Source organism: Pholis gunnellus (genome assembly GCF_910591455.1).
Source record: "Pholis gunnellus genome assembly, chromosome: 1".
Lineage (NCBI taxonomy): Eukaryota > Metazoa > Chordata > Actinopteri > Perciformes > Pholidae > Pholis > Pholis gunnellus.
Genome location: NC_136528.1, coordinates 16,988,712 through 17,005,902, shown reverse-complemented (window position 1 = coordinate 17,005,902; position 17,191 = coordinate 16,988,712).

Below are 17,191 nucleotides of genomic sequence, written 5' to 3'. Positions count from 1 at the left end.
AGTGCTATGGATGAAGCAACAGAAGACAGTGCTAGCTCTCGTACAAACTTTGTACAGAAACAGTGCTGAGCGAGTACTCATGCAGCAGTGGAAGATTTACTGCTTGTCCCAGGATGAACTATGGAGTATTGACTTGGATGTTGACCGATGATATTGTAGTACTGTGGAGTACTGGTTGAATGAACAGTGTAGTACCTTTGGAGTACTGAGAACTTTTGAAGTACAGTTGTAGTACTGTTATGTGCCGTGGTTTTACGACGCAGTGTAAAAGCTGTTGTGGATATTCAACAGTTCATGTTCTGTGCAGTGCTGCAGAGTAAAGGATGAAGTAATAGGAGTAGTCCTTGTACTGCACTAGTACTGCAGCTGTTGCTGCTGTATGTCCACGTATTGTTAAGAATGAATTAAAATCTCAATTGGAGCTTTTCCTGACAAAACAAAAGTTAAAACAGTGGGACTTCTACAGCAGCTACACATCTTTAGCTTTGCAGCACTGACAGACACAGTGTTGGCTGAGCTGGTTCTCAGCAGAAAATAGAGAACTGAAGACTCCAGTAGTGACTGCAGATCGATCCAACATGGATCCTGTTGGGCCATACTGGCCCCCTGACCCCTGAAGGTTGTGATACACAGGGCAATGTTTTGGGCAGGGCATCTTAGGAAACACAGCAATCAGCACAAGAGAACGAACAAAGGATGAAACAAATCAGACAAAACAAATAGGAAGTGTAATTATTCAATTACATAATTTTTCCTTTGGCCGCAATTTATTGAAAGAATGACCTAAAAGAAGATGCTCACTAAATTCTCCTCTAATGATGCTGTTGTGTTTCCAAGCAAGCCGAGCTATCAAGGACTAGTCTTAACTGCCAAGACCTCATTGCACTATGGAGGTGTGCGTGTGTGTGTGTCTGTATGAGTGTGTGTACAGAAGAGGAGATGATACCTGTGTGTGGTGTCAAATGTATGCACTGCCCACTCCCGCTCCCATCACTCCCAGTCTTCCACTATTAGCCAATTAAAGGACACCATCACTCTGCCTGCCGTTGGTTAGGATTATTTGTTTTTATTTGATATCTAAAGAAAGATGTATTCTTTTAATTTAATAATGTAATTATTGTGTTTCATCTTGTTGTGAATTGTTTTTGTTAAACATGTTATAATTTAAGTTGAATTGTTTTTATTTGGCAGATAATGTATGTATGTAAGTATGTATGTATGCATGTGTTAGGCACTTGAGACCCCTGTGACTGTGTTGTATTTAAGAGAAAAGTCGTATGTACAGAGCCTGTCATTTTTATTACTGGAAATCAGCGCAATATTTTTCCAAAATAAAAGAGGAAGGAAATATAGCATGTCTGGTGTCGAGTGATTTTCAACTTATATTAATATGTGGTTGCTTTTTCTTAGTAAAGATTACATTTACAAGAAGAACAAATAGACAGTGGCTTTCCGTTACAGTAATATATGTTCATATCACAACCAAGGCGTTTAGCTGTATTTAGGAGCTTTACGTTATAAAAGATGACAAAACAAAATATTAGCGTCAGATGAAGCTATTTTTACATTTGTAATTCCTTACAGGGCAATCTAACAAATTCAAGCTGATGGATTTGTTCTCTTTAAGTGATAGTGTGTTGGTATTTGAATACGTGTGTGTGTGTGTGTGTGTGTGTGTTCGTCTGACGCAGCAGAAGACTGTCTCCTTGTGGAACCACTAAATGAGACAAAGACACACCCCATAATCATAGACCACTTAGCTAGCCTCCTCTGAGGCCAGAGCCATCTCTTTGTGTGTAAGTGTTTGTGCATGTGAGTGGAAGGAGTGTGTGTGTGTGTGTGTGTGTATATATGTGCATGGCTACGTATGTGTGTTTATATTAGTCTGTGTGTTGATTTACTTGTGAATGAATGTTTTTTGTTCTCTGTACATGAGCATTAGTGCTTGTGTGTGTGATCTTGTTTTAAGCAGAGAGATATTTATAGCTGAAGAGAGAAACCACCAGTCTGGATTTAGTCCCGGTTGCCCCTGCCTGACTACTCTGTGTGTGTGTGTGTGTGTGTATATGTGTGTGTGTGTATGTCATTTAGCAACCACTGGGAGTGTAGCAGTAGTCATCAAAGAAACTCATCTGGTTCGCGGTCTCATATAAACACACACACGCACACAAGACGGTGAAATTGGATGACAGATGATCAGAAATTTGCCACAATTACAGAAGACAAAGTCTATTAAGTGTCGACATTAGCACACCAACACACACACACACATAAACACAGGTCATGGCCTTACTGACAAAAGTGAATTCATTGGAAATGAGGTCAAGTTAAGTTAATTTATTCCTTTATATAATGATACAGTCACATTATATGAAAGTCAAGTTACAGACCGACATGTTGGAGCAGTGGCCTGTCCAGTTGTTGTAGACACGGGGAAAGACTGCGACTGTGACTGCTCAAAAAGTATTTGCTTGTATTACACAAGCGGCAGGCAGTTGTTAGCACATACCATGCTAAGCTTTTTAACTTAACTTTTTTCCAGTGCCACAATAGCTTTTCGCTGAGTTGGAAAATCACAGGAGACAGGCTTAAAGCTGGTCCTTTGTTGTTGTTAGGCTGTCCTCCGGCCCCGAACAGTCGCACACACTCACATCCTCCCTCTCTGCATCTCTCTGGTGTCAATAGTCAGACAAAGCCCTGGTCACTGGCTGCCATATGCCGCCCCACTGCACATAAAGCACAGCACTCTTTGAACTTCTAAAGGTGGAAATCAAAACTTCTTCAGGGTAAAATATATATATATATTATACATGTTTATTAAATCAGACACATATTCACACAGACTTGTTTTTTCTTTCCACGAGGTGCTCAACAGTTCAGTCAGTTTCAACAGTCTTGTTAGTTTTTAAGGAAATGTATAAATTGTACCATAATTTGTAATGCAGGATTTAGAATCTAAATTATTTAGTAAAGAAAACATGGATGATGTTTAATGGCAACACCACCAACAAAAGCAACGCAAAATGTGATACACAAATCTGAAATATACACAAATATGTGTGTCGGATAATATATTGTCTCTTTTACTCTCCTCCCTCTTTCTCTCCGCGCACACACACTTTTTATTCTGACAGGGAGTAGGCAGGACCGTAGCTAATCCAGAGAACAGGCTGTTTAAGTGTGGCTCTGCTATAATCTGATTAATCTGTCCATTCATACGCTCCTCTTCTCTCCTCTCACAGATCTGTTTGAATGTATATGTGTGTGTCAGCGTGTAAGCATACACGTTAATGATCATTGGTTTGTGTGTGTGTGTGTGCGTGTGTGTGTGTGTATGAGAGAGAGAGAGAGAGAGAGAGAGAGAGAGAGAGAGAGAGAGAGAGAGAGAGAGAGTGAGTGAGAGAGAAGAGAGCCTACACTTTGCCACTGACCCTTCTTTTGTCCACACACTGGTCACCTGTCACACACACACACACACACACACACACACACACACATGCACACAACAGTACTTTGCAGAAAATTGAAGCTGAAGAAACTGGGGCGCCCTCTTGTTATTGGGGGTTATGGTGCCGGTCATGGACCGCAACATCCTTTGTTGCATGTTGTTTCCCATCTTTGACCCCCACTCATTTCTTGTCAGCCCTCTCATGAAGGCATAAATATATATATTCAGTATATAATATATATTTCTATATTTGCATGTCGAAGTGTCCTTCGTCAAAGATACTGAACCGCAAATTGGTGTCTGTGTGAGCATTAGTTTAAATCTTGATGAGCAGGTGGATCCTTGTATGGCCATCAGCATGTGAATCAGTGTGTGAATGGCTGAATGTTGACATGTAGTGTACAGAGCTTTGAGGGAGCTGAAGACAAGAAGGGCGCTATATAAAAATGCAACATTTACCATTTAATGAACATATACATAAACAGACATCTATATACAGGGCAGTAGTGAGGGGAGTAGTGCAACTAACTACTCAGGACCCCAACATGGCGAAGGCCCTCAGGAAGCCTGGAATTAAATGTTTAATTTTATTTGCAAATGTGAAATTAACCTCATGAGTAAGTTATTATTGTGGCAGAATAATTGGGTTTTTACAACATAGCTAACATCTTAACAGCTATCATGCTGATTAATGATACTTTCATCTTCTCGTGTTGCTGAGGATATGGGAGAAAGGTGAGCTCAGATTTATCAAGCAGTCGTTCGCAGTAGTTTACACTGAGAGGAGATTTGCATCAAACATCAAGAGAGAACACAACTAATTAGCCCCGTAAAACTCAAAAAAGTCAAAGTCAAAAACTGATTCAGTTTTGGTTTAATATGGAGCCGTCTTTCCTGAAAAAGAGGCCCCAATCTGTATCTGTAAAGACCTGAACAACCATGTAGGAAACAATGTTCTACAAGACAAACTAAGTAAACCTCATAATACAAGTATCACAGGTTTCATTGAGTAGTTATTTGATTACATGTGGTATAAAAAGGCCATTAACAACCACTATAGATGCAGTTATTTGTACCTGTGTGAGACTTGATGTATGAAGACATCTTCCGGCTACAGATCAGTCTATATAACATAATGTAACATGTGACAGTATCCATGGTATTCACACATTGAATTTGTGATTCTTCTTCTATCGTTTTATCTCGAGACAGTTATCATACTGGGAAACTTTGCCCTTCTGTTTCTGGCTGACTGGCGTGTTGTATTTGCTTTAGTTACTAATGCTTGAGATTCTAATTTGAATATGCCACCTGACCACAAAATACACAACGTAAACACAAAAGTATTTTCTACAAGTTGATAGATTTGTCTTCTGTTGCTGTCTTCAAACAGCATCATAACAGCGACTCACTACGTCTCTTCTCTCTTGTTTTTTTATTAGCTTTTCAATTTGTCCACACACCAACTCCGCATCACTTTTTTAGGGCCAAATCTTGTGGGAAAACAGAGATTTCTCTCTCAGCCATCCTCCATTGTTGAGTTTGAACAAACGAAGTGACCACAGCAGCCCGAGTCACACAATGACAGACAGCTTATTCAGCTACTTCATCTGTCGCAGCTCCCCAGGGACCAGGCTGTGATCTTTTCCCAGAGCTCCATCTCTCTCTCTTTCACATACTACTTCTCCCCCTTCTTCTTCTTCCTTCTTCCTCTTTCCCTGATTGTCTCTCTCCTCTGACTCTGTTAATATCTGCACAGCATGACTCTATTAAATTTATTTTCCTTTTCTAAAGTTAATGTACATATATTCTTTATTGAAATCATAGTTTTGGGGGGTATAACTGTTAATCGAAGCATTTAAAACTGAACACATTCCTCAACTGTCGTTGAGTAGATGTTAGCACTTTGATTTTATTTTGTTTATCGACATTTATCCCTGGGGGTTAAAGTGGTTGTAAAGACAGAGTCATTCCTTCAGAGACACCAGCTTCCATCAGTGCCTTCTGGTCATTACTGGTGCATCGTGGGAACAGCTTGGCGAGGACAATGATTGGCTAGAACAAAGAAGCTGGGGGGGGCAACACAAAGGACACGCCCACTGCACGATGGGAACGAACAGCAGAGGAAGCAGATGTTGCCACAGTGGACACAGGAGGGGAGCGAGAGAGAGAGACAGCAGATGTCTCTCTCTCTCTCTCTCTCTCTCTCTCTCTCTCTCTCTCTCTCTCTCTCTCTCTCTCTCTCTGATGAGTTTGATTTGTGTTCACCGCTTTAGAACCAGGTAAGAAGACACAACAGCTTTACCTGCATTAGCTTTGCGCTGCTCTATTGCGGTCGAGTCTCTCTGTTGCTGTGGCAGTGTGGGATTGGGTTTCTGCCAGACAACCACAAGGTTTCTGATGTTCTCTTCAAAATGTCTCCTTAACCCTCTAAAAAGCGTCACTTCCCATTTAAATGCCCCTTCTTGACATGAGAAAAAAAACACGATAACCGCACCGAATGACAATATCTCACACAGACAGTTGACAAATTAAAGGCAAAGTCTGAATAAATGAGTGGAGAAACACAACAATGAATGATGAGGATGCTTCCCTGACAAACCAAACGCCTGTGGGAGATTTTAAAGTGATGTTAAAGTTGTCATCAAAACTGAGAGAACATTTCTTAGAGAAAGAGCTTGAGTCACAGAGCCCCAACACCTCACTGAGACTGGTTTTCATCTAATTTGTCTTTCATCTGTTGGTATTTTGTTTCTTCCAACACTTAATTTAAGCTTTATGATGCTTACAATTAGTAAAACATTCAAGCTCAAGGCAGCATGGTTTCGTTTATGGACGAACCATTAAAATGAAACCTATAAATGTCTTGTGCATGATTTTATACACATTACCCATGCACTTTCAGACTAACATATTTGGTATCTTTCACATCTTATTGGTATTTCTAACATCGAGTTATGTTGATGAAGTTTGATGAATCTTTTTCTCATCAAGATAAAGTGTATTTGCATTTTGTGAATATGACCAGATCAAGTAATAACTCCTAATAAGCTTTTCTTTAACTTCTGCAGGATACGTTCTTTGGTAAACAGGGAGACTTTCTTGGTTCCACATCTCAGGTACCAAAACATACATCTTACATAAGAGTGGCAGCTCAAATAAACATTTCTCCATCTTGTTGGGATGGCACTGCAACACCTCAGCCATGATAGAGAAAGCTAGTGGAACTTTAAATCAGTCCGCTGATAAACCACAGGAAACTGAACTAACATGCAGTCTTGATTGTCTCATCCTTTCTTCAAATGTACCAGTAGTAATATCACTTATTTGAGGTGTTGTTGCTGTCTCTGCTTCCTCTGTGTGAGCTGGTTGGACAGTAGAAGTGTTGGCTTATATTTTCTGCAGGAAGTATTGATGTTTGGTTGATATTCAGTGAACAGCTAAAAGTCACGAGTCAGACTGACTCACACAAAAGGTGTTAAGAGTGAAAGTGAATCACCGTTTACAGAACAAGAAGGGAGCACATGCAGTCTTGTATCAAATTGAATTTATTTTTTGGGATGCCATGAATGCTTCTATTGGTTCTTGCTCAGGCTGCAGCAGCTCTGTCCCTTCCTGCCTCTGATTACCCATCTTGATCTCATGCACAATACAATGGCAAGGATTGAAACTTATAAAAGAAATGTCAAATCGCTTTACAGCTTATGTTATTTCTGATTTTACCCATTTTCGATGTCTTATTTTGTGTCTTTGCAGTTTCGTTATTATCAGTTTCTTTTGGAATGCGCTCTCTGCTTTTTACCTTCCACATATATTTGATATTCTTGTTGTTATAACTTAGGCTGGTTTACCTCTTTAAACTCATTTATACAAGGTATAGTCAGTCCATGGGAATACACTCTTCTCTTCAATGTGGCCATTCATGATGGCTAGACAAATTAAACAACTAATTCACACAATAATAAATCCCAATTCATCCCATGAAGATATAAAAGAAGAACAGCTGATGAGAACAAATGTCGCTGTGTTCGCTGAGGGTGCCACCAGGGAACAGTCATCACTTAAAGCAATTGAGACATCACTAGGTTGCCAAATTTGATAGACAAACATTTAGGTTGCCAGGTCTGATCCTTTGAGACGAGAGGTGTGGTCGAGACCCAGTAAAGTGTGCTGTGGGATGTTTCTGTGATTAGGCTCTGTGTCTCAGTGTGTATGGTCTTTGTTTTCATCTGTGTGGTGTGTATGTGTGGGAATGGACCCTGGTCTGACTTGTTGATTAATGGCCAGTGTGTGTATGTGTGAAAACGCTCCCGGTCCTGTTTCCATGCTAATGAGTAGCAGCAGATGGGAGAGAGGAGACTGGACCAACAATGAACAAACACACCAGCAGCCGCACAACTTAAAAACCCAAACAGACCCTCCTGTTGGGCTTGTTTCGTCGTACGCAGACACCCTGATATGACTTGGAGCATGTAAACACTGAATACAGTCGTCTCTGTCCTGGATGTGATCATGGCAATGTTATCTTAGAACATATTTACAGCCTTTAATCAATGTCATGTACAAGTCTTGGCTCGTACAGTCTGTTCCACTTGATAAAAACGGGTTAATTTCCCTTTTTAAGTACATGCAATTTGTTTCTATGTGCGACATAAAAACAATAGTTTGGCTTGGTCCCATGTTCACACAATTTTTCTCCATCAAAGTTTGGTGTTGTGTTTGGAGTTATGTTTACCTAGCAAAACATTCGAACAAAAATGTGCCTTGTCACACTGCAATTGAATGAGCATTGGTTTTATTATATAACAACAGGGGTGTAGTAGTGAGGGGAGTAGTGCTACTAACGCACTACTTAGGGGAGGGTCTTCAAAAGGACCAGAATCAAATGTTTGTTTTTAAGTGCAATTTTGAAATGTAATGTGTTTTCCTTATTTAACCCTCTCTGTGCAGAATAATGTTACGTGCAGAGTTTGATACTAGAAGGCTGTTGTCAAAGTCATCAGCTGAAGGGGGAAAGTATCTCTGAGCTCACCTGACATGGAAACTTGAAATCTCCAGTCCACATACACTGAGAATGCACTTTTAAGTGAAGTGAATCATTTTAAACATGTCTGGAAAAGATCTTCAATGAAAAGACAACAGGGATGACAAGCAACATGAGTTTTGTTTGGTTTTCTTATTGTACATCTTCTTGTCTCTCTATTTGTACAACTTAGTACACATGGACAATTTATATTAAATAACAAGTTACTAAGCTAACCCAAGGCCATGTCCTAGAATAACTAAATTTGAAAACACATCTTTTCTATTATCCACCTCAGTGTGGATATATAGCCTGAGCTAAGACATTGTTGCTGAACCCTCACCTTATCCCCAGAGATGACAGTGAGGCAGAGTATAATAGACAGCAACGGGGACTACATTGTGGAGAGGACCTGAGAAAGACATTGAGGACAAAAAAAAGAGAGAGCTGAAGGAATATGATGAAGGGATAAAGAGAAGCACAGTGTGAGGAAGACTGTATTCATGAGATCATGCGCCATGCATTTGGCAGTTGGCATGTATGTATATGTTATTGTGGGTGTGAGCTAGTGTCTGTCGATGGGCGCATTTGTGCTGATTATGTATGTATCCCTGTGCATTTGAGTGTGTGGTTGTGTGTGTGTGTGTGTGTGTGTGTGTGTGTGTGTGTGTGTGTGTGTGTGTGTGTCACTTCCAGCACTGTGTGCCGGTCCAACCTACTAGACAAATATAAACACTTCCCCTTGTAAGGCCAGATAATACTACCACTGATTAGAAACACAACTCTGTGTGTGTGTGTGTGTGTGTGTGTGTGTGTGTGTGTGTGTGTGTTAACACCACAGGAAATGCTGCCTGTGTCCTGCCAAGAGCCTTTTTTATTTTTCAATCTTTCTTTCTCCATCCTCACTCATTTCCCTCATTCAATCTCAGTCTTTCTGCTTTCTCTCTCTGGCCCACTTACTTGTGCAGCAGCAAGCTGTGACATTAAAGGTTCACTATACGATATTCAGGGCATTAATATAGCAGCAAACAGCTGTGTAAAGATATAGCAGAGTAATGTCTACCTGAAAAGCCGGGCCGGTTGCGTGTGCATGTTAGTGCATGTGAGTCCCTGTTTGTGTCCCCCACTGGCTAGCTATTCGAAGCCGCTGTGCCCATACAGCGATTGCAGCTGATAACGACGTCCCGACGAACGGCATTCACCGTCCGGTTCCCCGAGGTTAGCTCTGTCAGCACTATTGACGGTTGCACTGTTTGTGCTGTTAGCACAGTTAGCTGCTGGCTGCCGTCTCAGCCATGGTTATGTTGAGAGCCATGTGGAGGCAATCCCTCAATCACAGATTTTCTCTGAATTCTGCTTCGGGCTACTTTATTAATTCATGCAATGTTTAAGTGTTCCCCCTTATATAATCCCAGCCAGCTCTTTGTCATCTCATAATTGTCTCATGTTTAAGCTTGACACAGCAAAATTAAAAGGTTCAATGTGAACGACTGCCCTACAAGACCAACTTATTCAAGTTACAGGAGAGGACTGCTGACAAGCAACAAGCTAATGCCCCTGAGTCAAACGAAAACAAATCACACACTCACAGCCATTAAATGCATGTACATATGTAGTGTGTGTGTGTGTGCAAGATAGAGACTCCTAAGGAATGCTCTTAGTGCTGTTATAGTTGCTGCGAACAGGAAATAGATTCCCAGAGACAGGAAGTAACTTCGTTGAGAGAGGAAGTGTTTGCCAGCATCCGCCCTCTGTCTGCTGGATGGGGAAGGAAGGAGAGAGGGTTGGAGTGAGGGGCATGGGGGAGGGGAGAAAAAGCTAAATAGAGAGTTGTTTTAGGAAGAGGCGAAAGAAAGAGAGCAAAATACATTGTAAAATCTTATTTACCTTTAACAAAAAGACTAAATTATACCAAAGAAAGGACACTGTCCTGATGACTGCAGGTGGATTGGACATAATACACAACATAAACATCAAAACCTGCAAAGCAGAGGTCAAGCATGAGTGTAAGAAGGAAACCTAATTATTGTGTTGTAGTAGGCACATTCTATTGACAAAAGTAGACCCAGTCCACATACTTGCTCTGAAAGGTCTATAATATTGTGCTACACTTTTGGGAAAGCCCTTTGTTGTCAAGTCAATTTTATTTAACCAAATGTCACAAATTACATATTTGCCTCAAAGGATATTACAATCTGTACAGCCGTCTGTCCTTACAGACCCTCCCCAAAAATAAACCTTCAACAGGGAACAAAATGGAAGAACCCTCAAGAAGAGCAATAAGGAGGGGCAGAAATATATAAAAAATAAAAGATATAAAATAAAAGGTATAGGAAATATATTGTATAGAAAATCTAAATGACATAGATAGATTGCAAATATTTATGACAAAACGTAAGGACCATAATAAAACGTTCCTCTTATTTTTGGTGCAGAAGCCCTAACTTCAACCCCATCAAGTACTTTCAAACCAGAAGTGGAACAGCAGGAGATTAATGCTCATGGTTTATGAATGAGATGTTCAACAGTCTGTTCACTACATACTTCTGGTCATGTAGTGAGTTACACTATACTGTGAACTCAGTGGTGGGCCGTCAGGGCCAGCAAGGCCTTCTCTGCTGGCCTCGACAGAATCACAAAGTATTTTATTATTTTATTATTTTTCATATAAATATACTACATGTATTCTAAATATTTCAGCTTATTATCTAATTGCATAGCTACTGTCTTCCTCAGTTACGCTGAAAGTTGCAGCTTGCTTTAAGTTGAGCTTTTTGAATCGTGTTATTTGGGTTTTATGTTATTCTACCTGCTTTGTGTCATATAAATATATGTGACTGGTTCTTGTGAGTTTGTTCTTGTCATTGTGTTAATTACATTGATTTTGACTATATGCATTGCCCGTTAATGACAAAGCATCCCGTCATTCTGGCATCATAATGAGGTTATTAGGAGGTGGTTCAACTGTAGTAGGACAGCACTGAAGGCCCAGGTATAAAATGCACAGTCCGCCACTGTGTGAACTACAGGTCACCTCCTCATTCTCACACTCCACAGTGAACTCGGTCTTGAGACAGAAGTTGCTGCATGTATGGAGGTTATAACATGTGTCACCCCACCGCTCCTCACACTCTTAAAAACTCCCAAGGGACTAGAGAGATTGTTTGAGGTGAAAGGTCAGCGGTGTGTGTGTGTGTGTGTGTTCCTGGATGCATGCCTGTCTTGGTAAGTAGCTGAGGAAGTCAGAGCAGGAGCTACACACACACACACACACACACACACATGCACACATACACACATACACACAGAGTCCATCTTTGCCATATTGCCTCTGTTTTGTCACCATCATGACTTCTCTGGACTTGTTCCCAACTGTCACTCCGTCTCTAAGACAAGGAAAGTCTGACTCTAACGGGGTGGAGACCTGTGGAGTAAAAGCTAACAGTTATAAATGAAACTCAAAGTTATTTTGTATTTGCTGTAAACAGTCAACTAACACTGACTCAGTCTGCCAATCGGTCAGTGGAGACAAATACACTGAAAATGAACAAATGAAATGACGGTAAGCAGCTCTGTCGAGGCATGTTGTTTTGAGGGAGAAAGTTTAATGTGTGTGTGTGGGTGTGTGTGTGTGTGTGTGGAGATGGCACTCGATGGACAGATGGTCCTTTGTGACTCCTGACACCTGCCAGCTGCTGCTCTGCTCCTCTTCACCTCTTTTTCCTTCTCCTCTCACCTCATCATCTCTTTTCTTCTCTTCTCCTGCTCTGCTCTACTCGTTCGGCCTTTCTTCTTTAGCTGTTGAAAATACATTCAGACGATCAACTAGATGACCGATGAGCAACTTCCTGTGGGCTTTCGAATTTAACACAAATCGCATCAAGTTCAGTGACATTTCATTAACACACAGCATGCTCAATACAACCCAAATATATTTAGCTAGTGGTGCAATAAAAGAAAGCGTGAGAGAAAATTGTACTGTATGAGGAGCAGCAGTGGTTAGCTTAACCAGAGGTCGGCAGAATAATCTGTGACGGTGAGGATGTTTTACAAACTTGTTATCGGTGGAACTGGGCTCCGATTGTAGTCGATGGCTGCACAGCCTCCACCAATCACATGGCGACACACATCATCGTTTTGATGGGGGCTCCATACAGGACGTCAGTGTGTATCGTACATATATTTCAACGAAAGTTAACTTTAAGACAGCTTCATTCATAAATTATGAGCACGATGAGGTTGCTGGTTGTAGTACGGCATTATTAATGATACTGAAGAAAACTGCTGCTCTGCCAAAAGCATGCTGTCACCATTTAGCGAGCCAGCATGGTCGTTATATTTTAACCAGCTGTGAATGCAAGCCTAGCAACTATACAACTATAGGCCATGTCTGATCATTTGAGGGCCACTCTAGCTGAAAATATGTGTGTGCGTGTGATTAACTCCGCCAATTTAGAGATAGATAGCCTCTATAGCCTCTATTTAGAGATCACACTAATGTGGCTAAATGTGAAATGTTAAAATGGTGTGTTCAACCACTAAAAACAGATTTCTCTTCAAAGGATGGTCTGATGAAAACAGGGTTTTACAAACGTGCTGAGGTTGACAATCGTTTGTTACGAGTTACGAAATTACAACATGTTCTTTTGATTACATAACATTGTTGCGCCCTCAGCAACAGATTCACATGATTGGAGAAACTGCATTCGGATGTAAAACATACCTAATGCAGGGTGACACCACACATTAGCAAAATAAAAGCTTGAGGGAGACCACTTTAAGATTTCAGTGATAGAAAAGGAAGACGCTTGGCATCTGTTGGTTACTGTTTTCTTCACTAAATGGCAGCCAGTACATGTGATCGCTCACAGCTGTTTTCTTTCCTCCTCATTCATGACATCACACGGCTCAGTTGGAGGAAATGTTTGAAATGGGAAAAGAGGGCCTGCTGCTGGGTGTTGGTTTCCCTGCTGGGTGACACGTGGGTTTTAAAAAGTCAGAGTGAATTCCAGACTCACTCTCACAGCCTGAGAAAACAATCCTGTCTGCACCGACTGACCGTCACTCTCACCTCCTCTCCTCTCTGTCAGTCGGTGCAGGACAGCTGGCCGGCTGAGTGTGGATGCATGTCTGTCTATGTGTAGGTATCTGGGTTTATGTGTGGTGTGTGTGTGTGTCGCTCTCTTTGTGTGTGTGATCCTCAGAGGTCAGAGGTCAAGCTGTGGTTCACAGAGAGCCACGTTGTTCCCCTCCTAACAGGAAGGGAGGGCACTGTCCATATGCTGTCTTCACTCTCACACACACACACACACACACACACACACACACATTTAGATTCACACTTTCACAAAACATACAGATTGGTCACAAATTCCAGCTGGTACACACAAACACATAGACACAATGTACACACTCATACATTGACGTACACACACACACACACACACACACACACACACACACACGTAAACACTTGATTAAAAGACATGAACAACTTTACTCCACTCAAATGTCAACACGTGCACAAACACACACAGCAGCTCACACTATGTCGACGCTATGCAGGTTTAATCTAAAAACAATTTCTCCATTTTGATCTTCCAGCCCACATTAAGTGAATTGTTTTCCCCTTAAAGGTACCGTGTGGAGTTTGTGACCACTAGTTGCGCTGTGGAGCAATGTGGGTCCACGTCTTGGTTGCATTGTCCATCTGAGGTTATTCCACCGATAGACAGGTGGTCGCATTAACTCACACAGAAGAGAAGCGGTGTGATAAATGATCGTCAAAAAAGAATAAAATGGATGTAAACAATGTAGGAATAAAAAAAAAGACTTTTCGGTTTTTTGGAGTAACAAAAAGCAATCAACACATTTATGAAGACGATAAGTTAGAACCTTAGAAAAAGGAAATTATTGTGCCAAAATTACAACAACACAAAAATAAAAGCACAACTGAGTAATAAATATAGTATAGGAAGTAATACTAACACCAGTGACTAATAGAATAACAATTAAGCTCTGGAAACAGTGGACCTTGAATTAAGATTTGTTAATCTATTGATTTCTTAAATCTTATTTTTTTGATAGACAAGTAATTTGTTTGAAGCACAGTGAGGCCATAACTTCTGGTCACCTGTGTTCACTTCTTTTGAATGTCACTATATCACACAGTTTTTAACCCTTATTTGTCTGGATGACCATGAGCACATTATACATTCAGATCATTATTAACACTCTTTATACTCACTGAGAGGTCTGACAACAGAAACAAAATAAATATTTAAATTAACAAAATCACGGCGATCTTTATAAAAACAACCTCTAAAGTGTGGACGCATGCGGTTTTCAAATGTAAACAGAGACCACATCAAGTCTCAGGACAGCAGCTGTAAAATGAAGACACTTCATCGACTGAGTCTCCCCTCAAATACAAACACTTTCACTTTTCCAACACACTCACTGACACTTGTTTGGCTCTCTCTCGCTCTTGCTTATTAGACACTTCTATTCCCCTTGGGTTACTTTATTTTCTCTGCCAGCAGGATGAAGACATACGCACGAGTGTGTGCAGCCAGCTGCATACAGCTGTGTCCTCATATTGTTTCCCGACATCTTGGATAGGCTTTAGAAGGTATGACATGCACACAAGGAGGGCAGAGTTTAGGATTTGTTGTGCCTTTGTACACAAACTTTAAAAAAACAGCTGACAGTTGAGTTCACACACACACACGTTGTTACTATACATACACAATAGGAGAATACATACACGATAGGAGAAGGTTCTGAGCAGAAACTGACAAGATGCAAAGAGGTTTATAAGTCAAAGTGCCAAATATCCAAGATGAAGGCAAGAGAGTAATCTGCATTGTGTGACTCCTGAAAACATAATCCAAGGTTACGATCTCCTGTTGCTACTCTGAAACGCTGTCTGTCAACAGAGAAAATATGCTGCATTGTCTTCCGTTTTGTCCTCATCGTATCAACTTAAAAGCAATCAAAGACCTCACATAAAGCGAATCAACAGTAAACAGTTTGAGTCAGAGGAAAACAATAACCGTCCCACCACAACAGCTCCACTGACCCAACTGGATACATGTGAATGGTTGGCGTGAGTGAGTAATCAATAAAGATTCAATCTGTGCTCAGTGGAGGAAGTACATGTTACATATATGTCAACATAGTATAATCCCCATACACTCTACTTTATCAGGGATAAAACCCATATATTTATATTGAAGCCATGTTCTGAATCTGTTGATGGAGTTGTGAGAGCAGATTGATTTGTCTACAGTGTCTTATCACACCACAGCTAGTCCTCCTAATACTACTTACCAAAAATGAACGCAGGATGTATTCAGCACAGACCATTTGGAAGCTCTCCATGTAAAAACATCTCTATCATAGAAACCACTGACCAGTGTTTCTGGATTGGATTTGTAAATAAGATTGCCAAGCCAGAGGGGAAAACAAATGAATAACACTCTGCCTCATTGTCCTTACAACACTCGCTGTGAGTTGTGCCACTTGTTGTGCTTTTGGCTCATTTCAGAGAAAACACAATCCATAAACTGAACACAACAAATGGTTTGACACGTGATGTTTGAGTCCTGAATCTGCCTCGGAGGTCTTTTGGAGTTTTTACAAACAAAAAAAAGCTCCAAACATGAAAAAGGTAACATCATTAATCCCTGGCAAGACGGCTCGACCGGCACACACAGAAATAATGAGTTGTTCTCACACCTCCCCATCTGGACTGATCATTTCTCAAGTTAATCACAACAGGCAGGTGGGGCGCACACACATACACACACACACACTCCAGGAATGTTAAGACAAATGTTTAGTGTTTACACTGCACCTCTTGTTTACTTTCAGCTGCAATTGTTGTTGTTTGGGGCTGTAAATCTAACATCAGCAATAACAAACCATTTTGAGCAGCCTAACCCCAGATGACAATAAGTGAACTAATAAATCATAAGTCAAACTTTCTCACAAATCATTTGTTAGTCTGGAGATATGGTTGCAAGTAGATATTAAGGACACGTTTTTAAACTGTGTGATGCATCATAAAAGACCAATAGATGAACACCAGCGCCCCCAACGGTCTGATCCATGTAGCAGTGTCATATAACAGAAAATAACAGTATCAATCAATAAAAACTATAATTACAAGATTTGATCATAAACCATTTCTAAGAAATTAAATACTATAACTAACTGTCCTGATGGAAGCGACAAAAACATTTAGAAACAGGTGTATTTATAACCGTTAACTATTGTTCTGTCACATTCGGTTGACAACTTTGCAATACCAATAGTATTGAACCAATAGTGCCACTGATAATCTCACAGTTGCACAATTTACAGTCTAGTGTGGGACGTAAACCAGTTCATTTTATTAAAATTCAAACGTATTAGACAACAATAGTATAATCTTCAAGGAGAGGCTGGATAACAAAAATGGTCCACCAATGTCTCCAACTTTGATCTTTTAATAAAACCATGCCTGTTCAGTTTAGATTAGGATTATATCGGTGAGTGAGGTTAACACGCAGAGAGCGCCCTCTGCTGGGAATCGCTGCATCGTACATCAGGAGCTCTCCAGACGATGGACACAATATCATAAACACCTCAACAATCAAATGCCCTCCAGTGAAATACAATAAAACAAATATGACCCCCCCCCCCCCCCCCCCCCCCCCCCCAAGGTATGACTCAAG